The 6,909-nt window shown below is 44.8% G+C and overlaps 4 non-coding genes across 4 annotated transcripts; 2 read left to right on the forward strand and 2 right to left on the reverse strand.

Moving 5' to 3' along the window:
• The first annotated feature begins 287 nt into the window (after window positions 1-287).
• On the forward strand, window positions 288-360 carry TRNAR-UCG (transfer RNA arginine (anticodon UCG)). Its single transcript has one exon. It is a non-coding gene; the product is annotated as a tRNA-Arg (tRNA).
• A 3,362-nt stretch (window positions 361-3,722) lies between these two features.
• Window positions 3,723-3,794, reverse strand: TRNAE-UUC (transfer RNA glutamic acid (anticodon UUC)). Its single transcript has one exon. It is a non-coding gene; the product is annotated as a tRNA-Glu (tRNA).
• A 1,606-nt stretch (window positions 3,795-5,400) lies between these two features.
• Window positions 5,401-5,472, reverse strand: TRNAE-UUC (transfer RNA glutamic acid (anticodon UUC)). The gene has a single exon. It is a non-coding gene; the product is annotated as a tRNA-Glu (tRNA).
• A 671-nt stretch (window positions 5,473-6,143) lies between these two features.
• On the forward strand, window positions 6,144-6,216 carry TRNAR-UCG (transfer RNA arginine (anticodon UCG)). Its single transcript has one exon. It is a non-coding gene; the product is annotated as a tRNA-Arg (tRNA).
• Window positions 6,217-6,909: the final 693 nt, after the last annotated feature.

Below are 6,909 nucleotides of genomic sequence, written 5' to 3' on the forward strand. Positions count from 1 at the left end.
GCACTTGTGATCTTGTTCACATGCAACGATGAGCCCATTTTGAATGGACACAAAAGTTCATGTACTAGCCACATTTTTTTCCTAAATGTAATCTCTCAGGGGAAGTAAGCGAAGGTGTGTAGAGGCAGTGAAGAGCCGTAGCGCCTGTAGAGAAGTAATTCTGAGTAGAAAATACAGTTTCTTTCAGGCAAAACACATTTGTAGTCCCTCTTCTTACATACCAAAGTGGCAAAAGCGGTTGGGGATGCTCTGGGGCTAAATAGCACCTAGAGAACGTATTATTCCATGACCGCGTGGCCTAATGGATAAGGCGTCTGACTTCGAATCAGAAGATTGAGGGTTCGAGTCCCTTCGTGGTCGAATTTTTTTTTTTTTTTTTTTAGGGTGCTACACTACATTCATTTAATTAAATGTATACTCGTGTCCTACATTTCAACATTTCTGTTATTAAAGGCCTGGAGGATGCTTCTGAGAATTACGTGCTTCTACCAATGCTCACAACACCTCTTCGAAAGGCTACCACGTGTTTCAATACATAAAATGCTGCAAAGTTCTCAATTGTAACTTTGTATTACCTCTTCCTGCGCCCCTTCTGGTAGAGTTAGTCGCTGTGATAACTGGGCATATGTGCATTTTCTGTAGACATACCAACAGAGGCGTCATTTCCAGAGAAAGAGCATTCTGCCTAGGCCCGGGCAGAAGTTTCATTACGCCAGAGTAATTGGAGTAATTTTGGAAATTCCGCATTATTCTTTTGCGAAAATTCTGCACTTGCTCTACGAGTAATTAAGAGTAATTTGAGGAGAAAACCCTGCTGCGAGAGCACATTTAGGGAGCTCGAATGCCACACGTTCTCACTATTCTTGTTCTACTGCATTTAGCCTTGTTGTGTAGCACAAAATGCACGCTCGCGTCCATTTAGGATGCAAGGGGGCCTTTTTCGCTAATAAAATAGAGCTAAATGCCGGTAGTAATTTGGAGAAAGATCCTACCCCAAGAGCACAATTAGCAAACGCACATGGCTTCTCGCTATTCATGTACAGTTGCATTTAGCTCTATTTCCCAGTGCAAAATCCATCTTCGCGTCCACGTTAGACACGAACTATACCACAGCGGTATTCGTACAAGCGCCTTGAGACCCTTGCGGGTGAGTAGTGCGCTATACAAGTATCAATTTACATTTGCACGAAGGGTAATTTTTGCGCTACAAAATAGTGCTAGTTGCAGAATTAATTTTCTCGTGTAATTCAAGAGTAATCTCACAGAGCTCCTAGGTAATTCAGAATGCTTATGCTACGCTGAATTACGTGAGTTACGCCCACCCCTAATTCTGCTCCTATATTTTAGGAAGAAAAACTCCTCTGAAAAGTCCCTCACTAAGGCGCTGCACATAGTGAACCTCACTGCGGTGCTGTATGCAGCATCTCTCCACAAAGCACTATTTAGAGTGCGACTCACTCACTGCTGCACTGCATAGAGTCACGCTCACTGCGCAGTGCCCGCATTACCCTCCGTGTCACCGAGTGACATTCACCGCAGGATGCGCAGTGACTGCCACTGTATGACTGCAGGGAGGCGCCATTGGCTACCACTGGCACTGGGGCCCCGCTGTGAGGGGCTCTCTATAGTGACCAGTTGGCTGCCTGCTTACTCACAGCTAACAAATCAATAAGCATTGGCAAAGTCCATAGGTGTGCATTTAATGTGCTAACACAGCATTAACATAATAGTGCGAAACACACAATAGGGGCCAGTAGGAGCGACCAGTGGCTGCTGCAGTTTCAAAGTAGTCCCTTCTGCAGTTCAATAAAGGCACTTGAGTGCATTCAAGTGGAGGTGGAAGGATACACAGAAACAACGAATGGCATTAGCTCAGAAGTCAGTACCGTACAAGACGTGACTGACACAGCCTACAGCCAATGGATAAACGAGGCTGTACCTACGTAAAATGTAACAATGATGTACAGCAGCTCACAGGTGTACTCTAAGGAAAATGCCTACTAAAAATATTGATAAAAAAGACAATGGCTGAAGGCAATGGCTGGACGCGGCTGTTATAAGGAGGCCAGTGTTTGAGGGGGATTGGCCGAAAGCCCACTCTATGGATGTTGTTAGCAATCGGTCTGTTTGACGGCTGCTCTGACTGAACTCACTCCCAGAGGCACTTGCTTGCCTGGACTATGGATCAAAGAACACAAACATGAAAAAAACAGTATCCTGAACTTGCAGGGGAAGGTGGGGGTAGAGTCTATTACTATTCAGAATACCCTACATCCAGCTGATTTTTTTATTTTTAAAATAGGTTTATTTCCAGCGTAAAAACATATAAACCATCCAATTATAAAGTGTTACAAATTAAAAACACAGTTCAGCTTCTTCCACACCTACCATAAAATACATTAAACCCTCAGACATCACTTCACTCTTGGTGACAATGTACAACTTTTGCATAATTGTGTAAAATGTTAACACCTTGCTAATTTTAGTCCAGGACAGGCAGACAATACTGTTTTTTTCAGCACAGAAGCACATGGTTGTGCAGGACTGCATTTATGCCGCCTATGTCCACCTGCCTGCTCACCAAGCGCTATAGAATCTGATTGTCCTTTCTAGCTCAGGGGTTCTTGTTTTTCAATCCATCAGTAGATTTGCAGAGCGCTTCTTGTCACCCGTGAGGGTTTCCAGGCGCTGGCAGGGTCCAGAGTGGCCTCTTGATATTCTTTTTCATTGAGTCTCACATTGTCTACACGTGAGTCTTTTTGGACCGGGTCTGGTAAGGTTGCATCACACCTTCGCTCTTCTAAAACCACTTTCTACCCTGTCACGGTCCAGGAGAGGAATTGTATCAATGTAAACATGAGTATCATGAACATGCGATACTGTTCTAGTCCAAGGGATTCTCCCACTGCCTCTGGACTCCCACAAACCCTCATTATACTTGTAAAAAAAAAATCAATAAAATAACTTTGAAATAAAAAAAAAAAGAAGAGATGTTTGTAGAGTGGAGAATAGTTGATTTTACCGCCAACTTCATGTGTAACAAAATACGCACCTTTTTTTACTTCATCCTGGGCGCTATTTGGTGGCATCGCCTGTACACCTTCACCTCTGTCATTTCTCGTTTTCTTGCCCCCCAAAAATGCAATAAGTGTATATATATAATTGATTTTCAATTTCTGATCTCACATTCTCCTCGCTTGTCAGATCTATCATTTTCTGATTCAATTGCTGCTTGTGTCGATTGTTTTAGTCATTTCCTGTAAATCTTCGGTGTTACTTAGCTGAGATCAACACCCCCCAATATCTAAGAGGTCTGAAGCTTCCATAAAAACCATCCAATAAACACAGACCAGGCCCCTCTGTGAATACCATTGGTGTGAGACATGAAACGGCCCTTCCTTCATACCACTAAAAAGCGACTTTTCACCCTTGTCGTGGCCTGAGCGGGGCCTTCTTTGGATGGGTGATGGAGGATAGAAGACAACCTTCAAGGCGCTTCTGAGAGGAAGATGTGGCCAGCAGAGACTCTAGTGAAACTCTCCTTCACTTTCATCACTTACAAGTGCAGGAAGGCGGGGTGGGGATCAGCTCGGTTTGCACACGGGGGTTTCTGGGTAATGTGATTAAGGTATAAACACACAGAGTGAAGGAAGTGGAAATAAAATAAAGTCAAATGTGTGTAAACCATTTGTATTAAAAAAAAAATGCAACAAAAATGGTACTTCCCATACCGGGAGTCGAACCCGGGCCGCCTGGGTGAAAACCAGGAATCCTAACCGCTAGACCATATGGGAGGCGTGCGTTCCAGCCTTGGGTTGTGTGCATATGTTCTATCCTAGCTTGCCATCTGGTACCGTGCCCGTCAATGTTGAAAAAACCATGAGTTTCTAGGTGAAGAGAAGAACAAGATATAAAGATACAAAGTCAACTTACATGAGTCCCGCTGTGTGGGATCAGGTTGCCAATTTCCGCTCTGTGCACAGATAAAACACTAACAGACCCTCTGGGTGAGTAGTGCGCTATACAAATTACTGAACTTGAACTTGAACTATGCAGGAATATGCAGCATTAGTGGGAAGAAAGCAGCGCAGCGAAGGCACAACACACAGGGTCAGCGAGGGGGGAATATATACAGAGGCAAAGAGAACATAAACCACTGAGGCTGAAAAGAAGAATCAGAGATAAGAATGCAGAAAAAATACAGGAACACTATGAAAGAAAAGAAACAACACGGATACACAGGAAGCGGAAGTCAACACACTGCACTTGTGATCTTGAGCAAAAGCGACGATCAGCCCCATTTTGAATCTACACAAACGTTCACGTATCAAGGACATTTTTTCCGAAAAGTAATCTTTCATTCCTGAAGGCGGTGCGGGAAAGAAAGCGATGGTCGTTTACATATAGCGCCTACAAGCAAGTGCTTCTGGGTAGAAGGCTCGGGTTTTCTCCAGTGCAGCTCGCCTCCACTCATCTCTTCCTAAACTATCAGCAGCGGACAGAGATGTTGTGAGTCAGGGGGGAGCGGTTTCTGAAAAGAATCGTCGTGTAACTGTGCGAGCTAATGGATAAGACGTCTGACTATGAGTCAGAAGGTTGAGGGTTCGAGTCCCTGTAATCACATCCTTTAGCATCTACAATAAGGACATTTTATGAAATCTACAATCCTGCCGGCATTTCAATTGATCTGTTTTTAAAGAGAGTTGATTTTACCACCACCTTCATATGTAACAAACTACTCACATGTTTTACTTCACCCCTGAGCGCTATTTTGGTGGCACCGCCCGTGCACCTTCGCATGTGTAATCTCTCGTTTTCTTGTCCCAAAAAATGCAATAAGTATATATGCATAATGGATTTTCAATTTCTCCATACACATTCTCTTTGCTTATCAGATGTATATTTTGTTGGTTGGATTGCAGTTCGGAGTCATCGTTTCCTGTGAATCTCCTGGGCCACTTAGCCGAGATCAACCCACCTCAATATCTAAGAGGTCTGAAGCTTCCACAGCCATCATAATAAACACAGACCAGCCCCCTCTGTGAATACTATTGGTGTGAGATATGACAGGGCCCTTCCTCATACCACTAAAAAGCGACTTTTCCCCGTTGTGGTGGCCTGAGCGGGGTCTTCTTTGGATGGGTGATGGAGGATAAAAAACAAAACCTCGAGGCGCTTCTGGGAGGAAGATGTGGGCAGAGGCGCCTGCTGTGAAAGTCTCTTTCACTTTTATCACTTACAAGTGCGGGAATCAGCAGGGATCAGTTCGGTTTATACGCGGTGGTTTCTGGGTAATATGCCGAAAGTATAAACACACCGAGTGAAGGGAGTGGAAATAAAATAGAGTCAAATGTGTGTCAACCATTTGTATTTTAAAAGATGTAGTAGTAAAAATGTATCTTCCCATACCGGGAGTCGAACCCGGGCCGCCTGGGTGAAAACCAGGAATCCTAACCGCTAGACCATATGGGAGGTGTGTAATAAAATGCTGGAACTACAGTATATGACTTGTTACCAGCTGTATTGTTGGGCAGCGTGTGTCAGTGTTGAGTAAATATTGAGATTCTAGATGAACAGAAGAGAAAGAAATGATGATGCAAATTGAGGTGGTCTGAGTCAGGGTGTGTGGGAGGCGGTTGGTAATTACCGATCTGTAAAGGAATGACACAGACTGCTGAGGAAGGAAAGGGCACAGCAGACACCGCAGCGAGGGAGGAATCTACACAGAGGCGACGAGAAAACAAACCACCGAGGCTGAAAAGAATAAGCCAGACAGATTTATTTGAGAAAAACACAGACTTAGTATGAAAGAACAGAGATGCAACGGATACACAGGAGAGCGGAAGTCAACAGACTGCCTTTGTGATCTTGTTCACACGCGACAATGAGCCCCATTTTGAAATACTTCATACTACAAGGACGGTTTATCAAAACGTAATCTCTCGATCCTCATGGAGGCGCAGGGAGATAAGCGATGGAGTGGAGCGGACACACATAGCGCCTACAAGCAAGTACTTGTGAGTTGAAGGCGCGGGCTCTCTCCAGTGCAGCGCCCGCGGAGTCCTCTGCGTGCTCCGTGTTGCTAACAGGGGCCGGGGATGCTCCGAGTCGCGGTGAGCAGCAGCTGCAGAGGAATCACAGGTGACCGCGTGGCCTAATGGATAAGGCGTCTGACTTCGAATCAGAAGATTGAGGGTTCGAGTCCCTTCGTGGTCGAGGTTCTCTTTTTCAGCAATTAGAGAAAGGACATTTTACGAAATCTACAATCCTGCCGCGTATTTCAATGTTTTTGTTTTTAAATCTATGCTGGATGCTGCCAAGGAGAAGATAATTCTAACAAATGCACACAAAACTCCACTTAATACATAAACTTACTGCACAGTCCTAAATTGTAACTCCTTTTCACAACACTGCACAGTGTCACTCACTAAAGCACAGTACAGCGTCCCTCACTAAATCACTGCAAAGTACCCCTCACTAAATCACTGCACGTGTCCCTCATTAAATCATTGCACGGTGTCCCTCACTAAATCACTGCACAGTGTCTGTCACTGAAGCACTACAGAGCTTCCCTCACTAACGCACTGCACGGTGTTCCTCACTAAATCACTGCACGTGTCCCTCACTAAATCACTGCACGTGCCCCCACTAATTCATTGCATGGTGTCCCTCACAAAATCACTTCCTGGTGTCCCCCACTAATTCACTGCCTGATGTCCCTCACTAATTCACTGCACGGTGACCCTCACTAAATCACTGCATGGGGAACCTCACTAAATCACTGCATGGCTTCCCTCACTAAATCACTGCATGGCTTCCCTCACTAAATCACTGCATGGCTTCCCTCACTAATTCACTGCCTGGTGTCCCTCACTAAATCACTGCCTGGTGTCCCTCACTAAATCACTG

This window comes from Lissotriton vulgaris, chromosome 1_1 (genome assembly GCF_964263255.1).
Source record: "Lissotriton vulgaris chromosome 1_1, aLisVul1.2, whole genome shotgun sequence".
NCBI classification, from domain to species: Eukaryota; Metazoa; Chordata; class Amphibia; order Caudata; family Salamandridae; genus Lissotriton; species Lissotriton vulgaris.